The 18834-nt window shown below is 39.0% G+C and overlaps 2 long non-coding RNA genes across 2 annotated transcripts in view; one reads left to right on the plus strand and one right to left on the minus strand.

Moving 5' to 3' along the window:
* Nucleotides 1–18834, minus strand: part of LOC117950523 — a 21471-nt gene continuing 2637 nt past the window's right edge. Inside the window, exons 2-3 of the long non-coding RNA XR_004657929.1 lie at nucleotides 2495–2498; nucleotides 1–11 (exon numbers count right to left, since the gene is read on the minus strand). This is a non-coding gene — a long non-coding RNA (uncharacterized LOC117950523). The remainder of the gene's footprint in view (nucleotides 12–2494; nucleotides 2499–18834) is intronic.
* Nucleotides 15204–18834, plus strand: part of LOC117950503 — an 18733-nt gene continuing 15102 nt past the window's right edge. The window contains exon 1 of the long non-coding RNA XR_004657925.1: nucleotides 15204–15274. This is a non-coding gene — a long non-coding RNA (uncharacterized LOC117950503). The remainder of the gene's footprint in view (nucleotides 15275–18834) is intronic.

Below are 18834 nucleotides of genomic sequence, written 5' to 3' on the forward strand. Positions count from 1 at the left end.
TCAGAGGGTTACTGCCAGTGACTACAGTGAACCGGGTGCCATACAAGTAGTCACCAAATTTCTCAGCCACTGCCAACTTCAAAGCATGGGACTCCAGCTTGTGGGCCGGGTAACGTGACTCACTTTTGGACAAGTCTCTACTAGCATAAGCAATGACACTCATTTGACCATGTTGTTCTTGTTATAGGGCTGCCCCTGATCCTGTTGTACTGATGTTGGAATGGAGAGTGTACTGCAACTTGGGGTTAGCAAAGTTAAAAACTGGAGAAGTAGTGAGCTTCTCTATAATTGTCTTAAAAGCCTGCTCACAGTCAGGCATCCAGCGCTGACGGGACGGAATCTTGGGATTGTGGTATTGCTGAGGCTTTGGCTTTGGTTTAGCACTCTTGCAAAAGGTAGATAACCTGCATTGAGGTCAGTGAGAGGCTTCACGATGCTTGGATAACCTTTTTTAAATAGTTTATAGTTCCCTGATGTGCCAGTCAGGTTCAGGCCACGAGGTACTGGCCAGCACTTAAAGGCTTCCACGTTGTCAGGATCGGCCTTAACCCCATTCTGAGACACTATATGGCCTAAGAATTTCACTGAGATCTGGAAAAACCTGCATCTTTCATTAGCAAGTCCACGTGAGAACGCCAAGTGACAAAGTCTGTCTCGCTGTGCTGTCCGGGTGTCTTTCCAGAAAAGTATCTTAGTCTTAAAGAGTAATGAGCATGACTGTTTTTGCCCTTTCACTTAACAATGTGCTCACTACAACCATTTGCACCTCTGGTGGATTGAGGTCACAAGGACTTAAAGTCAGTGGTGTCTTTGGCATGGAACTGAGAAGTGTTAAGTGGTGGTTGCTGTCAAGTAAGGTAGCTCTAACAGGGGAAGAACATTCACCAGCTGGCTGCCGTGAGTCAGCATTGTGATGGTGGATGATGGACAGTGGTGTGAGGACTGGAATGTGTGCTAGGCTCAACAGCCTCAATGGAGATATCTATCTTCGACATGACTTCTCTTCCCCAAAGCCCTTCCCACTCAGCTTCGCTATCCCCTTTAGCTCATTCAGATAGTCAGTGACATCACCTCCTGCCTTCTGTGCATAGACATGAGCTAGTGCCTGCACAAAATACTTAACCTCTGGATCGTCAGGTAGTGTATGAGCATAAGGACACAGGGGTCCTAAGGTTTGTAGGGTTACCGCCGAGTTGTACTCTACTATAAGACTCTTGTGAAACTCAGAGGTGTTATTCTCTACAGTTAGGGTTCTATTCATTGAACGTAAATCCACCCACTATCACCAAATACTTCTATAATGCAGCAACGATGAAAAGTCACATTGGGAATGATCAAAAGGAACATCTCAATGGCTCCTGGCTGCTTTGCCAAATTTATATGTAACCACCTACTCAATGGCTGGCTACTTCTATAAGGATAACCAACAAAGATTGAATTACCACAGTAAAAGAACAACACAAGGGACAGGGGAAAGTCCATGCATTAAATGCGATGCGTAACAAGGTAAATAGGTTAAATCGGTTCAATGTAGTTAAGTGGGAAAGTGAAATCCCATAAAAAAGTAGAAAAATAGGTTCAGTTCAATTGCGAGTGCATTCAAAATGAATTGGATCTGGGTCTGTTAAAGTAGCATTCACAATTACTCAAGTCATTGATAATAGATCAATGCGCTGGGTAATTGTTCTCCTCCAAGGAAAACAACTGTCAGTGTGCCCAAAGTTCTACTTGAACCCTTGGGCCAAGAGGGTAATAGACCAAGGTTGCCAAGCTTAAGGTCTCCAGGCTATTAATCAAGTGGGGCTTGGCTCGCCATCCAATCTGGAACAGTTTTTCCAAGTTCTCCAAGGTCTCCTTCACTAGCGCAAACGGCATTCTGTTGGCTAGGGTGTCCTGTAGTAGCACTCAGTCTTATAGGCTTATGCCACAAATACAATATGCCCTTGTATTGGATGATATCAATGTTAAAAAGCAATACTTTAAACATAAAGCATTTATTAATACTTTGTATAATATATAATTGTATAATCCTTTTTATATAATTACCAATTTATTTATTACCTATTTATTTCACTCAGGAATTATTTATTTCTCATATTTATTGTCCATTTTACCTCTGGGTTAGAAATGGTACGGGAAACACTTGGAAACTAAGACCATCACTTTAATCCTTGGATTTATTTATTACCCTTCTGTAGCCATAATCCCCACATTACTGATTGTGCTGTGCTTCATACGCTACAGTATTGGTAACATTGTGAAATAAAAGCTGCTCTCAAAAAATGTATCTGCTTGTGGCACAGTACTAATACCATATCCATAACTTTTGAATTTGACTGTACAAAATCCCATTCAGGAATGCTATCGCCGAGCAGGGCCACGCCATCTGCCACAGCACAAAAATAATACAAACAACTACTATAAATAGATTACAAAGGGCCTTTTCCACACAAAAAATATGCTCTCTGTATTTATTCAGAGGAGAGAAATGTACTAATCTGGCTTTGTTTCACTTAGAGGCCTCATTTGTCATCCCATTCCTCTGTCTTTGGTTAATGACTCCCTGGCTTAAATGCACACCCACTGTTAAAACAGCTCATTGTAATGCACTGAGTCACCTGGTTTGTTACCCTATTTTAACCATATTAAAACATAAATAGATAAGATACAAGTAAAATAATTGTCCTTTTGGAATTCCCAAATATTGGCCTCAACTAACACTCCTTGACTTAAGCCTGGGTGGAAACCAGTTGCAATCATGAGCTGTAAAAGTTAAATACATTTGCAAGTGATTGCCGTTAAGCCGGTTCCACGTCAACACCAACCAGGACATGAAGGTCCCTGCCAAGATCAATGAAAGCTCCGGGCTTTTGCATCAACAAAAAATATTGAAAGGCTTTGTTGAGGGATAAACTCCCTCAGCCAAAGTGGGTTGGATTTTTCCTTGTGTTCCTGGCACGGCCTTCAGTTTCTACAGCTGTCAGTGGTGTGGTATTGCTAAGGCGCTGTGAATCCCAGGCTGACTTTTTACTGGCTGTGGTTATCTTTGTGATGACAGTGTTTAGACTGATCTCCATCCACCATCACTCATTGCGGTCTGGTACTGTATGTGTGGTTTTCTATTGCTCTCTCCATCTCTTTACCATTTTTGTTTTAAACTCCTAGTCTTCTTTTACTTTTTAAGTTGTGAGCTTTTAACTATGCTTCTGTGGTGTCCAAAGATCACTACAAAATAATCAAGAAGTCCTGTTTTTTACATCTTCTGACATTATTAATGCATTTTATCCATCTGTATCACTGCATACAGCCCTTTCTAATATTTCTTCTGCTTTAACTCATTTAGCACTCTCAACCATCTACTTACCCAGAATGATAAATACTACTATTCTTTGGTTTTAGATACTATTCTTCTCTTGGTAGTGGAAATCCTTAAGGCTGGGTTGCACCAACATTGATAATTTTAAACCCATGTTTTAACTTTCAATAGTGTTGCACCAAACTTTAAATTAGCTTAAAATAAAGAAAGAATAAACTGAAACCTCTCTTTAAATGTCAAAGGAAAATAGGATTACTGACTTTTTAGCAAGCCAGCAACCAAAATAATGTTTTAAGGAATACAAAGGACCCCCCCCCCTTTTTAGCATGTTCAACTGTATCTCTATTTAATTTTGGTCAATACACTTAGATTTGCTAAACCAAGATTAGATTTACTAAACCAAGATTAGATTTACTAAACCAAGATTAGATTTGCATATATGCTGTAGAATGCTTAACTCTCTCTTAAAGTAGTGCACGACTGTTTTATATGAATGGACGTCCGTTACATTCAAGCCATTGCCAAATGAGTTGATACAGAGCTACTTAAGACTATTGGCACCAAAAAACTCTCTCAGTATTTCAGTATGACTATATTTACAAAATGGTGTAGTCCGGTGACATTCACTGTACATCATTGTACTTTGTTCACACGTTGTTCAATAAAACACTACTACTTTACTACACTACTACAGTTTACTACATATTTTAGGGTTTAGTCATTATTTCAGTATTTTAAATATTTAACTTTCATCACATCTCTATTATCTGACCCTGTTCTTTGATTTTATTGTTGTGGCATATTTTCTCTTTTTACCGCTTAGGCCCTACTTATTAATTCAGGATTGTCCTTATCTTAATATGTAAAGCTATATTTCCCCTACAAGACTTGCAAAGTTGGCAGTTCGCATTACTGTTCAAACTACACAACTTGCTGTCTTGAATTGTTTTCACACACACCTAACTGACCGGCGACAGTGGCTCACACACTACTACATCATTCACTAATGGGAGTCTATGAGTCTCTAACCTATGTTTTGTTCAGGTAACACGCGTAATAGAAGTGACATGAGACATGACGTACTACCTTACACAAAACAGGATTTTTTCCATGTCCACCAAAAACAAGAGCTCAAAGTTTTTGGTGGCTTACTTGCAGCGATATGTCCAAAACGTTTTCAAGATTTTACTATTTATAGCCTGTTTTTTAGGTAGAACCATAACAACTTTGGTCTGTGTTGCAAATGCAATACATACAAGCCATTTCTCAATGTCAAGGAAGGATCCTCCAAAGCCGGGATTTGGAGGATGCTACATCATCGAAGTCCGCCGAAGGACTGTTCGAATGTCGAGGAGCTTCTGAATTCCATCAAGGACAGAGTCCTTCATTCAGAGAATTTCACATGGACGGTAAAGGATGCATATGTTTATCCTTCGCTCTCCCGAATCACCCACAATCCTTATGCGCGTGCCTTTGGCGGCTCATTAAAAAAATATCAATGCCGGACCTAAGCTGGAGTTGGAGTAACATTGCTCATGGCAAAATAATCATTTAAATGTAAGTATCTTTAGTGCTTGCCTTACATTTGATATCACTGTTAATGTTTTACATCAATGTAAAGCTTAATGTTTTAAAGCTGGTAGAAATTGCCATAATAATCATGTAGATACATCTTGAGCTAACATTAAGCTAGCTTAACCTGTCATTTAACATTAGGCTATTAGCTGGGTTGCAGTCTTTTGTGCCATTGTGGCATTTTCATCTCTTTTAATATGCTCTTATTGTATAAGCGTAACGTTAGCAGAGATTTAGAAATTGGAGTGTTTATTAGTTTTAGCTGGGGATTGAAGGTAAAGCTGCACCTTGTTAACTTCACTAACTAGCTAGCAATGCTAAATAAAGGCTAATATGTATGAGTAGTTTCCCATATAAGAAGTATAACCTTCCGTAACGTAATCATCTTTTTCATGTGTTTGCTGTCATTTAACAGGGACTAAGGAACAAACGGAGGCGGTCACTGAGGATGGAAAAGCAAAAGACAAGAGAGCAGGGACACATAGGCCAAAGAGAGGTGTTGACTAGATAATTTGCTATTTTAGAGATTAATTAAAAATTAATGAATTAAATGAACTGGTTTGTCGAGGTCTATAACCTTTTGGGTTATTTATATAATATAAACTGTTTTTCAATGTCTATTTCTCCTTCAAATTATGACCTGACCACAGGAAACTTCTAGCTGAATAATTATATTCAGATGCTACTTGTTTTAATAACTCTTTAGGTATACAAGCTCTAAAAAGCCACTAACAAAACGTATATCTTAATTATAACATTTATTCAAACATTATACTTTACACATGTAAATTCAACATGAAGTGGCGATCAGACTGCTGGTGATGGTGTTGCATCCAGACTGCAGACAGAAGGAGAACGCTTTAGGTTTGTCCAGTAGTTATTGAACCTGTCCTGGCAAGATTTTAATTGTATAGTATACAGTATTTATGTATACTGTAACTTGAAGGTACTTTATTTAACTATGTAGTGGTGTAGTTTCTTCATTGTGTTCTTAACTGACAACTGTTGACTATTTAACACACTCAAACCTACCTTTACTGTGTTAGTAGAAGTTTATCAATGTAGTACAAGGTCTTGCTTAAGGTTAAAAAGATGAATGAAGTGAACATTTCCTTTAATGCAGTGATGTATTTGGACACCCTCATTAAACAAAATTGACATTTCAACCATTTTCTTATCTTCAAGAAGCATAGCTGTGGCCACTAGAAACAGCTGAACTTAATGTACTCTGTAATGTAATCTGCTTATGTCTGTGGAAAAGCCTAATTGAATGTGCCAGCATCTGCGTTATCATAGAATAAGTCACTTATTTATCATTTCACAAAGGAAAACCATAATCCCCGTTGTTTAGCAAATAAAACCGGAGCTGATATGCAAGTTCAGAATACTGGGAATGCTTTGACTAACATTCAGAACAAAATGAGTCAAGTGTGGTGTGGTATTATATAACTACAGCAAGGTTAGTATCAACAGTTGTTGTTTGCTTTGGCTTTTATTGCTTCTAGTTTGATAGGGTTTAGATTTGGTTGGTAATTCACCTTTTTAAAAAAACCTGTTTTCTGGTAGAAAACCAAAATTGGGGAGGACGGGAGACTCCTGTGCTGTTTGCTTTCCTCTCAACTATATTGTTTTAACATTCCTATTAAATACCTTCATATGACTTACATCCCCCTTATCTATCTTAAAGGTTGGCCTATTTTGCGGGGGCAGGATCATCAATTGGCCAAGATAACACTGCTATAGCTGTTCTGATCAAATAAATGACATTGTAAATGGCTATATGATATTAATGTTTAACTCAGCTCTTGGAAACAGTTAATAAAGTTCCCTTTACTCTCTTTAACTGTCAGTGTTATTAACTGGGGGCGAGAAGACACATGTGCACACTGCATTTCTTGGAAGAATATGTTAGTGTTTGATCACCCAACCAACTACAGCTGTTTACATACTTGTATTGTACAAATCCATATAATCTGCTGTTCTAAACAACACTTTCCAGTGCAAACGGTATAAGTGAATTTGACATTCAAACAGATTATTTTGAGTTAGGCCTCCATAGTTCTCACTGGGATTGGGTTTGTGGTGCTTCCAGATCCTCCACGTGTTGTTCTGGGACCTTAAGTACAAAATCTGTGTCTATGTTGCATGGTTATTAACCTAAACATACAGTGGATTAATACATTTTTGCATGTTTCTCGTGGAGAAAGGGGGCAAGCTTGACAGCATCCATCTATGCTAGATATCCCTTGACCAGGCAGTGATATCATGAAACTTTGCTCCACTATAAAAGCTTTGTTATTTTTTTCTATTGAAATACACTAGACTATTTCAAGACGCTGGTTTCAGAGCATGTGGTTATAAGAGCCCGACTTGACCTCAGATGGAGAAGATAAGTGTGTGAAGGAGCCAGAGTATAATTGCACCAAAAACTGGCAGGAGCAGTAGAGTGTGGTGCATTTTAAGTCGCTGGATGAAAATTAGTAGAAATGAGTCATGTATGAGTGGGACTACTCACACGCTGCCACAAGAGCTGTCCAAGTGGCTTTTCAAAAGAGACATAATTGCTTTCCTTTTGAATTGAGCTCACACTGGTTACAAAAAAATAACATTTTCTTCAGTCTGTTTTTTGTAGAGCATGTTTTAGAGAAGCTCTTTTTAGCTAAGCCAACGTTGTCACATTGAATGTGATTAGCGGAGATCACACAATACCCCCTATTATTAGCTGTTGACAATGCCATGGCTTTCATGTCAGATGCTACTTTTTCTAATACAACAATTGAATTAAAAAGACATATATTTTTTGAGATAATTATGGTGATAAGCCCAACGAAAGCTACAGAATTAACTTCCATTGTGTTTTAGAAACAAAACATATTTTTATGTTTAGGAAAAGAAACCCTTGAGCACTTAAGACTGACGCAAGATCTCTTTTAGGAGGACCAGTTTGGTCTTTTAACACTGAGTCGTGTAAGATTCTTTGTTTCAAAGGTCTTACACAGTTTTTCTACATTAGGTCGGAAAGCTACAAAAAGTCAGACATCACAGCTTTTATGTGAAAGGACCAGTGTGTGTGTTTTTTTCATTGTTTAAGGTCTTCCGCACACATTGATTTATCTCATTATTTGCCTTCAAGGCAAACTTTCTTAAATGATTTCAATGCTCTGGCAATTAGTTTAATCATTAACCAAAGTAATTTGACTGAAAACTTTGGGTTTTAACACAAGTGGTCAGAATGTCAGACAGGTGGTAGTCTGGCCACGGTTGATGCATGGACTGTAGAAGTAAAACCAAAACATCCCAAGTGCCTCCTGGGGGCTTGCTGCACTATAGGTCATACATTCTGCCCCCTCCATGTTAACTAATGGAACATGGGCCAAACTGAAAAAAATCAAAGTACATTTCCAATATATTTTTCCCAAAGAGGGTTTCTGTCATTTGAGGTCCCGCTGATGTTTGTTCAAGTGTTCATTTTTTTGTTAAATTTGATTTTTAGTAGTTATTTGACGCTATTTAAAAGGCATTACTGTGGACAAAGTACATACTGCAATAAACTAGTATCTAGTATTGAGTAACCATGTTTCCAGCAAACAGTTCTTGTTGCTATATTTATGTGGCTATTTCTTTTGCGGGGAATTAGGCATTCCACAACTCACCTCCCTAGGTGCAATTTTTCCACCAAAACAAGTTATTTTCCAACACTATTTTTCAGAGGCACTGTCACAGCATCAGCGTAGTGTCGCCCATGATGATTGCTTTTTTTCTCCTATCCCAAAATGTATGTGTGGTATAGCCAGACTCCAGCCCTGAGACAGCGCTGTGGAGATACAGTAGGTCTGGCAATCAGGCCAACTACTTTAGTAAACCTGAAAGGGAGCCCACCTGTAATGTAGACAATAATTCTCAATTTCACAGGAAAACTGTGAGTATGCACACCAATTTTCTACTAAAATAATAAAACTACTATTCGTCTATGGGAAGTTCATTGGGTCAAAGTTCAACCGATTGTGTTAAAAACTTACAAACAGGGTTCTAACTTTACTTTTTTGATTACCAGCCAATGTGGCTAGTAACTTTCAATCAGAACAACAACTAGCCAAGTTTTTTCCATGGAAAACAAGAGAAATTATGAGTGCCACTGATCGCATTTGATCATTTTATTAACACTTTTCGCATGAAAAATGTTAATATCAACATTATCTATCCATCTATATTTCTATATATCGATCTATCTATCTATCTATCTATCTATCTATCTATCTATCTATCTATCTATCTATCTATCTATCTATCTATCTATCTATCATTTGAATCTTCTGTCTTCAGAGCTCTTCTTCTTCAGAGGTGGTGCCTCTGTTCCTTTTGTTCCATGTTTGCGCACAAAGTCAGGCCTGCGTGAGTGCAAACTGTCAGCATGCCAGATCTCAATGGCTTTGGTTGGATCAAGGTCTTTGATGTCAGGTGAGCACAACTGGGTATTATGGAGGTCAGAGAGGGTTTCACCTTTTAGGCGTGAGCGCCAGTCACTCTTTACCTGCTTCATAACACTGAACCCTCTTTCACAGTCAGCTGTAGTTGCAGGGTTGGTGAGTAGAGCATCAAATAGATCAAGGGCATCAGGACACTGATGGCGCAGCATTCTGTTCACAGTAGGCCTGGTCTTCTCAAAGTTTCCTGCAGCAGTGTGAGACAGACAATATGCATTGCGCACTTGCAAACAATTATACATTTTCAAATGCATCTTTAGTTATTAAAAGACGGCATCAAATTTGGATTGTGTCTTTCACAAATGACAGTTACTCTGATTCCTGATAAACAAAACAAAACTGTCTCACAATGTTAAACATTTCTGTAGAGCTTGGGAACTTTTCAAGCACTTGTTTTTAAAATGTTACTAATAAGGTACATTAGTATGAGATTCTTTTCTCAAACATTCTCCAAGTACCTTGGCTGAATCCTGCTGTGTACAGGTCAGTCTTGAGAATTGTTCATTGATCAGGGATCAACTCCACATCCACTCCAGCAGACAGTGAAAGAGGTTGGAAGTGACTGATGAGTTTGTTTACCTCTTCATCACCAAAATCTGAGAACAAAAGAGAAAACATAACTATAAAGTTAAGCAGTTGCCCTAAAACATAAAATGCGTAAAGATTTGTTCTTTACTTTTGAATTGCTAACCTGAACTCGTGTCTGCCTCCAGCCAGCACTGGAAACTGGTCAGCCGCATAGCGAGCAAGACACCACTGTTCCCCTCACTCAATCTAGCAGTGATGCACCGGCACAGAGAATCAATCAGTTCATTCTTTGCCTTGTCATGATGATCGGCATCAGTAGGCTTCAGGAGGTCTACCTCTTTGGAGTCTGTGTACAGCACTGCTCTCAGCTTAGGCCCAGGTCTACAGTTGTGCAGAGATAGATGGATGGGTGTCTTTTTATTTATACTGAGGTGAAAACACACCAACACAACCTAAAATCAAATCATAAATTGTAGGATATATGATCCATACCTTGCCTTGTACTTTTCTATGACCGCCTGAGTGGCGGAAAGGCAGCTCTGAGCTTCAGCCAGGGTTGACACTGACCTCTGCAGTGACTTGAAGAGGTTTCTCAGTTTATAGAGAAGGCAGCAAAACCTGAGCACTCCACCATCCTTGCCTTAGTTGAGGAACCCCTTGGTTTTTGCCTTCAGAACAGCATTGATGTCCGTGCCCTCCTGGGACTACAAGCAAAACAACCGCATTATATCAAACAGCATTTAAAACTGATTAAGAGAAAAAGAAAGCAAACATCAAATAATCCATATACACTGCTGGTTTTATTAGGCTGTAAATTAACATACATTCTCCTCCAAGTGGCGTACAATGCCAGCATATCCCCTGAGAAAATGGTCAAGTGCTTTGAAGAGATGTGGTAGCCACCGGGTTCCACCTACTCTGGTTGGCATCAAAGCCTCCATGTGGAGGTCCCTGAAGTGATGCTTTAGGCTGGCCCTGTTCACTCCACTCTTATGATATAAGGTGTAGAGTCCACTCAACAGGTTCTCGACTTTCCTGGCCATCACATTTTTCCTTATTCTGTCGGAAAAGCTGCACGCAGTTTTAACCAACACCATTGTTTACTCCTGTTACTACATGTGCTCCATCTGGGGTGATTGCCACTAGCTTGTTCTTCCAATCAGTGCTGACTCCACTTTCCGTTATACTGCACACAATATATTTGTAGCATCTGGCTTTGAGACAGCTTTTACCCCGAAAAAATCAACTTTTACCTTCCCCTCACTGGCACTCCTGACCTAGACCATTTCTTCTTCCATCCCTGCTCTGTCCAGGGATCCATCTGACATGAACGAGATGAACTTGCCATCTGATAATCTTGCCCTCATATTTCTTCTCTAATCCTCTGCTATGTAGTGTATGAACTCTTTTGCCTGGTAGTCATTTGTGTATGTCTCTCCTATCTTCAGGCCTTTCTTCCTGTCCACACCGAAATACATTTTTGTGTAAATGAACTCTTAGCGCTTACAACACGATTTTTTTTCTTCTTTTTGAAACCCCCAAATGTAAAGTTTCATTTGTGTCTATGGAAGCACTCTGAATCTTATTAAATATAATGTTTCTGAAACATGTAAATTGTATCGTTACTTACTTACACATCCATGTGAAGTCGGTGAAAGGCCTGCCCTTTTTTCCATTGGCGTGGGCATTTCGAAAAAGTAGCTGCATCTTCTCCAACTCAGATGTCTTCAACAAAGCCAGGCTTCTCCCAGCAAGGCTGTCTTCAACACAACCTGTCTTTGTCGTTTTAATCCTTAGGCGCTCTTAAAGACTTAGGGCACTCTCATGGTCCTCTACTGCCTTGTCTTTAAAATTATTACTTTGTACCCCAAAAATTGTTTGTTTTGGTTTTTTCTTTTGCGTACATGTGGCAATCCTGACAAAACATGACAACATTTTCGTTATCAAACACAAGCCATTCACAACCCGTCAGCCATTTGGCATTACATTTTCTTTTCTTTGTTTCTATCATCAGTATCATCCCCTGCATTGTTCTTCTTCTCGCCCCCAGAAGTCTGTCCTGTCTGCCGCTGCATTTCATTTAATCTTAACTTTTTTACTTTACTTTATTAGCTAGCTGACTCCCTCTTCTTGCAGTCTATGCTCCCTGCTCTGGCTCTGTTTGTTTCCATGGTTTCTCGTGCTGGATTCACTGCAAACTGCGCGTAGCTAATGGGCGTATGAAATGTCACGCAGCATTACGGCTAAGTGTTCTTGGGAAATGTAGGAAGTACTGCCAGGGGGATGAATGACCGAGAACAGAGCCTTATGTATCATGAATGTAATGCCCTTGCATCCACCGGCCAAACTGGCTAGTAGGTTTTTATTAACACCCGCCAAAATGAATTACTGAAGTACTGTGTACTTATTGGTAACTTTGATCACTATGTGATATGTTCTATCTAGACTGTTTTACCGACACAGGTTTGCCAACGTAACTTCTCCAGTATCCATTTTTTCTCTGCATTACCTTCATTTGCTGAAACGCATTCTAACAACAAACAGTTTACTCTACCCTGCCCTTTGTCCAGTTTTTTCTGTTCAGTTGTTGTATCTGTAAACCATTTCATATGGCCAACGACTTGCAGTAACTGTTCTCATATGTTGTTGTATGCTGCCAAAGCTAATATTTGTTTTGTGTTTTATTGGCAGTGGCAGGTTGAAAAACAATAATGTGGTGCAAAGGCATTGTCTATAGAAAAATAAAGGACTTTCATGACATTTAAATGTTATTGTCTGTCATCATAGATATAAAACAATAGATGCGACACACCGTAATAACTAATGGGACAATTGTCTGCCATCTTACCTGGGGACTGTTTACAGGTAGAAGTGGAATTAATTTTGTCACATGATGCCCAAAAATACTTTTTCCCATAGACTTACATGGCGAGAGAGATGTTTGTAAATCAGTGGATTCATTTTTTGAACGTCACAACCTCTGCTAAATGACTTGTTTTCTCTGTCAGAATTTCCTTTTTTAGCAACTCTCATTACAATGAATTGGGCTCTGATTGAACACTGTAACCAGGTTTTCTTATACTTCCCAGCTCCAGGACAAGTTTTTTTTTATATTTCTGGGGCTTTTATGAGCTGAAATTAATAAGCTAGCTTGATGACAGGAAAGGGAAAAGAAAGAGGGATGACGACAAGTGCAAAGGGACGGGGATCAAATTCGAACCTGGGCCTCTGTATTCTTGCCTTTTTCGCCTAGGCCTCTTCTGGCTCTAACTCAACGACCTTTTGCAATTTTCTGCTGTGACGGACCTGGCTCTGGTACAGGAGGTGCTGAAGATGGAAAAAATTGTTGACTTTTACGGTTGAGTGACTTCACAAAAGCGAGTGTAGGTGACGTTATCCATGCAGTTTACTAATGACTCCCTCTCTCACACACATTGGCCAACTCTGGGTGGCTCTCGCCTTTTTTTTTTAAATGGAGGAAAAAAAATGTCGGCAGATGTGCATCTAGTAAAAAATTACCACTCCGATTCGGGCCTCGGCCGCTCCGTAGTTTGTGAAATCAGGAAGCGCTGCAAAAGTAACGTTGTGGAAAGCTAGTGGGACAAACCTTGAGCTGAAATAGATAAAGAAACCACATCCACCTGCGTCAGCTGTGTGTCTACCTGGCGTACTCTGTGTGTAGGACGGCCAATGTAACTCGACAGTCCTCATTGATATACTAACTAATTTAAATAAATGTGGCCTTAGGAAATACAAAAATGTGGTATTATGAAATATAAGTTCCATATTTATTTCATAGTCATGTTTAGTGTATTTATTTGTTTATTTATTTATGTAACCAATATTAAATGATAAATTGCATCCCACAACAGTGGAACAACAAACATGGAAAAGATACCAATCATTCGCAGACATTATCAAGGCTTCAGCTACAGAGAACTCTGTGTTCTTTTTTAAACCAAACCAAATGTTGTTGTGATGTTGGCACAGTTTCTTAGTTCTCAGAATGTGGCCAGGGATCAAATGTTGCTCAAATACCAGAGATAGCACCTCAGTCACCTGCCAAGCAGATTCAAGCTGACCCTCAGGCACAAGGTACGTTTGTTTTAACCAAGACCATCTGCTGCCAACTTGGTCCAGAGGGCTACGTATTAAAGGTCCAGGAGAATCTCACTGTTGAAGAAATTGAAATAAAGCGAAAATGAACTTTGGTAAAGTAAATCTGGACAAGCCAAAATCCCTTAGGGACAAGAAATAGTAATCTGAAAAGAAAGCAATGGTTACAGGGAAATCATTGTATTAGTTGCTTTAGATGTCTAAATCAGAGTAAAATCAAAATCCTGTGAGTTGCAGTGTGCAGATGTTGACCTGTTAAGTGGTATTGCAATTGCTTTTAATGGCTTAGACATCAACTGACAGTTCAACTGCTTTCAGTGCTAACATTTAAAATGACAATTACTGTACACACTGGGCTGAAAGTGTAATTTTCAAATGCGTTCACAGATTGCATTTCAGTTGATTTCAACTACTTTTAGTTTTTCCAATTCAATAGAAAGTTCAAACCCTCTAAGTGCTACTGTAACTAAACTATTCAACTTTCACATAAAGTATTTCACATAAAGAAATATAATTATGTATTTTAACTTGTTTACGGTATTCTTACTGGCAATTTTTAGCAAAACCCATTTATTTGTATGTAGAATTTCTATTTTGCCAAAGGCATGAAATACGTAATGCCACCAATTATTTTTGTCAGTGTTTTGGTCAATTACTAGTAATCAAGAATGAGCCATTATATATAATATTTTTACTTTTGACTGTTATCTCTAATAATTTCATAATTTATATAATCTCACACTAGTAGACATGTATCAGACATCCATATTAAGTGCATATCATTTTGTAATTAAACTCTTCAACAATAGTTTGTATGTTCAACAACACATCCATACTCGAGCAATATCCTATTATATAAGTTAAGTTTAAATATTTCAATTTAGTAAATGGGGGGAGGGGTGACATACTGTGCTAAACACTTATGAATACTGAATGCCCACCACCAGGAGATGGCAGTACTAACCATGAAAGATGCTCTCTTTGGTAGCTGATGTTGTATTCCTGTTCTACCTGACCCCCACCTCTGTTAAACTCACATCTATATTAAAAACACACAGTGCCATATTCCTTTACTCTATCTGTATATCAGCTGCATTTCTCATACAGCCTTTCTTTATCCATCTCAGCTTTCATTACATAGTATGGGGAGGACATTGATAAATGGGCAGGCTTCTTTGATTTAGAGCAGGGGTTGTCAACGTTTTTCAAACCAAGGAGCCCTTAACTGAGAAGGAGACAGAGCAGGGACCCCCGAGTATAAGATTATATTGCGTATTTAACTGGGTCTGAAATAATGTGTAGGACAGCCTAAAGCCTTTATAAATACATTTATGTGCACATAATACTAAGCTATGAAAATAACAATTGTTGGCATGATTTTTTCACTTAATCTTTTAGCGTTTAACATAGGCACAGTGAATCCCTAGGATTACCTGTATCTGTGGATCTTAGTAACTACCTCACCTATCGGTGAGTGCGCCTGTCATCAGTGGGGATTTATATTTGTTGATAATATGTTGGATTCATGTTAAGACATTTATATTTTTTTTAAAATAAACAATTGCCCCCCTGCAGTGACTCTGAGGACCCCCTGTTGAATAGCTCTGTTTTAGAGCATTGGCGCTAAAGGGACCCATTGTATTTGCTTTACGCATAAGCAATAGATGCTAATTAACCTGTTTGTTAGCTTTCATGACCTGCTGTAGTGATGATGATGATGATGATGATGATGGTGACCTACGGACAGTGAACTCCACCCTCTGGCTATCAAACACTGGAAACAGTTGACCTGAACCAACGCAGGCTAATGTTTTACAAAGTAAAAACCTGATCTGACCTGAGGATTTCCTCTTTAGGTCAGATCAGGTTGGTTGTTCCACAGAACCTTGTTATTGTAGTCAAAAGGAGAGCTTAACTAGATCACTGATTTGATGTGATTTTCTTTAATTTAGAGACTGTGTTTTTCTCACTCACAATGAACTCAGCAGTCTTTACATTTCTAGACTAGGTGTGTGAATAACTCCTGAGATAACTACTAACTGAATCTGATAGTTACTAATTATTCTGTCTGTGTTTTTTTAGCCATGAAAACTTTGTCTTGCTCATGACGAACAAGAAACAACGCTAAAGTCAGATACTATATCCACACATAATATTAGTCAATCCACACACCACATATACAAAAGACCGGAACAAAGAAAGACCAACAAAGACAGTGACTCACTAAATGTTTATCTAGTGTGAAAAGATGACATCGGTCCACACCTTTAGTCTTCCCCTTTCTATCTGGGCCTCAACCTGAGGGGGAACCGGCCTTATTGCCCATGCAGTGTTCCCTCACTGTTGTTCTAATACTAGTCAAACATTATTTTGAATGGCCAAACTCAATAGAGGCCTGGCAGTGTAAATATTAGCAGAGCACACAGAGAAGCAGGAGTTGCTATGTGTGTATCTGTGTGCTAAGTGTGGTTTCTCTGTCAGCTATGTCTACACAGTACACAGCAGTGACAATAAAGTTGGTGAAGACAAAAAGAAAGGGGAAGAGAAAACAGAGAAAGGAATTCCGGCTTATTCTGGCCTGAGGCACATCCTTGTTTAACAAAGAAAGACATTAGATTCTGATTCAGTGTTGGTCACAAATTCTTGCCCTTATCTTTGCTATGCCTATTTAGTCTCACACTTGTTGTGACAGATCAACGCAGCTGTTGAGCTTTGTTGAGAAAAGTCACGGTACTGTGCCAACAGTCTGTTTCCAGAAGTCACCTGGTAGCCTACATAAACAAGATCCGCGCTGTTGCTTTGTAAACAAAAGCACTCATTGCAGCTTTCGCACATATGTTGAAGATTTTGTGCAACAAGTTCACTGACCATCAGTTCAACAGCAAAGTCACGGACTCTCCAATCACTGATGTTCTCTGGTAATTTGCCATGACAAACGTAGAAATGGCTTTGTTTGCTCATCCCTGGGGAGAAGTTTGTTTAGTGACAGGTCAAACCGGTGTTAAAGGAAATGGCCTACCTTGAATCAAGACTGTCAGTATCCGCAGTCATTGACCCTTCATAAAGATGTAACCTTGGAAATCAGTCAATGCAAATGTGGTAATAAAGCTCATTAACACTGTATATTACGTACTTATTATAGTATAATTGTTACTTAGCTTATTTTCAGATAATAAAATGTAACCTGAAACCTCGCACACTATTAGTCACTTGTACTTATTTTATTTAGTTACACTGTTTTAGTCAGTAGAACTTCATATTTTGGTAGTTTGGTTGGAGAAACAGAGATGTTGGTTCCATATACTTAAATTAAGGCTAGCGCTTTATGACTAAATGAGCCAGGTAAATAAATCAGGCATTATTGGCTTATCACAACTATACAGTATCAGTATCAGCATATATGTCAACTGATAAATGACAAAAGGTTTCAGCATGGAAATGCCAAAAATATGTATACGTCAATATATGTAAAGTACACATTATGGTAACAATTCTTTAAAAAACTAATTTGACAGATCCTTACTAAAAACCTTTGATTATGGTACATGTTAATAGAATGAAATATTATAGGAAGAATCACAGCAGGGGAGAAATGTTCACAGAAAGAAATGGAAAGAGCAGCTTTAAAAAAACATTTGCAGTTTTATCCCAGGAGAAATGGATGGGGAGTATAAGCCTCCTCAGCTGGTTAAGATGCATTCTCTTGAAATACTGTTTGTTCTGGGCACAGACACAAAACACCAATGTAAGTAATGGCTTTGGCAAGCAAATTAACAAACAGGCTAATATTGACTGTAGTTTTGTGTTTGTTTATATGTGCCGTATGTCCCTGTTCATGCCAAACAGGATTTATTTCAGTTTTTGTGTATTTAGTTGTTTTTAATCAACGGTTTTAAATTTTACCAAAGCCAGAATTGTGCCATCAGTTAATGTTATTGTTGATTAATCTGATGAATGATAAATGATCTAAACTGTTCCCCAGGAATAAGGTTCATTTTATCTGTTTCTGGGCATTACTAAGTAGGATTTAATGCTGCTTTTCATATTCCTATAGAGGCACCAGGTTATCAGCTTGTTGAGCTGCTACAGCCTGAGGAGTTTACAAGCAGACTGTGCTTATTATTATTATGCCAATCAAAGTTTGGATGTCAAAACCGATACAGGCATTGTACAAACATTTCATTCTCAGGGGGATTTAGAAATGCTTACCCGGTCTTTCTCTTGGCCATAGGGCCTCACCTGTCCATTTCTGTAGCTTAATTCTAGCCTTTCAACCTGTGCTGAATCGCTGCATTTCTCATACATTTAGCAGTTCCGGAAGGTCAGTTTCAAGAACTTTAACGTTGGCGAACAGTACCAGTATCCTTTAGTTTGTCTCCCTCCTTTTGTATGTGAGCCTGGTTGTTCATGCGTCACTCTGTGTTGTATGTGCAAGTGTATGTGGTCTGCATTGCCAAAGAGAGAATGCCAGACATTGAGGCACGGCCTTGGGCTCATTCTCATGCAGGCCCATGGTGTGGAGCTGAGGCTATGAGATAATTGCTTCTCTGAGGAGTGGATGGCCTGGGAGCTTTCTTCATCTACTGGTGCCAGCCACCAAGCTGTCCATCATATGGGCCTGATGACTGAGGAGAAACAAAGGCTATTAGCAGTGTATGTGCACAGCTGCTGCACAAGCATACAGAATTAACTTAAACATAACTTGCTTGCATACAAAGTGAGACACAGGCACATACAGCACCAACACTATCCTCATGTTTTTCTTCGCTTCCCTTCCCATTATCATCCTCCCTCCCCTCCTCTTCCTTTGCTTTC

This window comes from Etheostoma cragini, chromosome 1, assembly GCF_013103735.1.
Source record: "Etheostoma cragini isolate CJK2018 chromosome 1, CSU_Ecrag_1.0, whole genome shotgun sequence".
NCBI lineage: Eukaryota > Metazoa > Chordata > Actinopteri > Perciformes > Percidae > Etheostoma > Etheostoma cragini.